The sequence below is a fragment of the Neophocaena asiaeorientalis genome, unplaced genomic scaffold (genome assembly GCF_003031525.2).
Source record: "Neophocaena asiaeorientalis asiaeorientalis breed wild unplaced genomic scaffold, Neophocaena_asiaeorientalis_V1.1 scaffold30, whole genome shotgun sequence".
Classification (NCBI taxonomy): Eukaryota; Metazoa; Chordata; class Mammalia; order Artiodactyla; family Phocoenidae; genus Neophocaena; species Neophocaena asiaeorientalis.
Window position 1 is genome coordinate 1,444,074 of NW_020174923.1, and position 2,524 is coordinate 1,446,597.

Consider the following 2,524-nt stretch of genomic DNA (forward strand, 5'->3'; position numbering starts at 1 on the left):
TGCGGTACACGGGCCTCTCACTGTTGTGGCCTCTCCCGCTGCGGAGCACAGGCTCCGGACACACAGGCTCAGTGGCCATGGCTCACGGGCCCAGCCGCTCCGCGGCACGTGGGATCTTCCCGGACCGGGACACGAACCCACGTCCCCTGCATCGGCAGGCGGACTCTCGACCACTGCGCCACCAGGGAAGCCCGGAAGGTCCTTTTTAGGGCTTTGGCCACATCCTGTCTGTGAACCCTTGACTGTGACTCCCCAGTGACTGGCTCACGGGCGACACTCAAGCCGGGTTTGTGGCTTCAATTTTCCTCTCGAGCCTGGATAGTCGAGGCTCGCCTTAATCTGAGCCCAGCCCGTCTCTCTGCCGTGATTTCCACTTGCGAGCTGGGTAGTCGTGAGCAATGAATTTCCCTCTACTTGGCTTTGCCTCTTTGTAAAACGAGAGTCACGAACGTCCTTCAGCGTGCTGATGGCAGTTGCTGAGGTGTGCACGGTTTTCAGGAGAGAGTCTGGCCCACGATAAGGGTCTCGTACACGTCGGCTGCTATTGTCCCCTGCCGTCTGGGTTCAGGCCTGACTCTGCTCAGCCCTCTTCCTTCTTCCTCTTGCCTGTAATGAAGCCCTGTCCCCCTGCCGTTGCTCCCCCCTTCCCCAGCCTTCCGTCTCAGAACCCCAGAACTCGCTCAGCCAGTGCTCACATCGGCTATTTTTTTCTTTTTCCTCCCCTGAGCTATAAGCCACTTGGAGAGCAAGGCCTGTGGCTCAGACCTCAACGTGCAAGAGCTTTACGGATAGAAGGTCACCCGGAGTGATAGAGAAAGTGCGAGGGCAAGTTCATCCAGACGTCCCATGACCACACCACCCTCCTGAACCCCATATCCAACTTCGCTCCGTTTTCCCAAACTCGGCTTTGGCGCCAATTATGTCATCGGGAGCCCTGGACGTGTCAGACGTGGTGCACGGAGAGGATCAGAGGACAGTCCGATGGTCAGGAAGTTGAGGGTTGGCTTTGTCTCCTACCCTCTCCAAGTGATCTTACCAGCAAGAGGAAGCCGGGGGTCGGCTCCCTACGGCGTTGTGTTTGGGTTTGCCAGATTTAGCAAATAAAAGTAGAGGACGCCAGTTAAATCTCAGATAAACAATGAATAATTTTTTGGTGTAAGTATAGCTCACACAACAGTCGGGATACGCTTATACTAAAACCGTATCTGAAACTCAGAGGTAGCGGGGCGTCGGGCGTTTAACCTGGCCAGTCCAGCTGTGATGGGTGCTGTGAATCTCTCACCTGGTCCTCCTCCCATTTTGCTGCTGACGTGCTCTCTCGTACGGCAGAGGCTGGAAGCTGAGCACTGCATTCTCCCAACGCCTCTGTGTCTGGATGTGAAGTGGGCGCCACCACTTTGTTTCTCTCAGTAGGAGGCAGAGGTATCTTCCCTCTGGCTCGTCGGATGACTTCCAAGTGGTGGAGACACAGGGCTTGTTGCAGCCTCGTGGGCGCCCCTTCTCGGCTCCCTGGTCCCCGAGGGGCTTGGAGCTGGGAGAGATGCCCGACTCCCCTTGGTGGCATCTGGCCACCAGCTCGCGGGTGTGTGGTGCGTGTAGGACGTGTAGGATCGTAGCAGTGGACCCAGGAACGCTGCCTGGTCAGGTGAGCTCTGCGGAGCTTTGGAAGTCATGACCACAGGCTCAGCCTGGCCTGTTACTGAGTTCACCAAATTTCTAAGCATCTCCTACCCTGTATCAGGGTTTACTTTATGTTAAAACGCTACATTAGTCTGGGGTGCGGTAACAAAATACCACAAACTGGGTAGTTGGGAACAGCAGAATGTATCCTCTCACAGTTCTGGAGGCTGGAAGTCCCCAGTCAAGGGGGCAGCAGTACCAGACTCCCCTTGAAACCTGGAGGGAAGTGGGCTTCATTGCCTCTCCCAGCTTCTGGTGGTTGCATGAGCCCAGTCTTCACATGGCGATCTCCCTGTGTCTTTTCACACAGCCCTTCCTCTGTACTTGTCTGTGACTAAGCCCAAATGTCCCATTTTGATCAGGACACCAGTCATTTTAGGTTAGGGCCCACCTTCATCATCGCATCTTAATCTGACTGCATTTGCAAAGACCCTATTTCCAAATGAGGTGCCATTCTGAGGTACCGAGTATTAGGACTTCCCCGTAGGGGGGACACACTTCAACCCATAACAAATACCTAGAGTGATGGCTGTCTCCCGACCGATAGAATGGGGACACCTACCATTTTGTCCTAACAGAAAAAGAAAAGCACACATCTTTCAAAGAGAAAAACTTGAAGCATCATCTCAAGGAGAAACTTCCTCTGACCGCGTGAAAGACCTCCACACTCCCCCCGCCCGCCCGTCAACTTGGTAACTGCATCTTCCCAGCCTGCCTGCTGTCACAGACCCCAGCAGACCGCCGGCTTTTCGTCCACACGCTCTATCCCGACTACTACACACACCTGTGATTTTCATCTCCACTCAGCCTGGGTCACGCTGGAAAATCCAGGTTGTCCGAATCC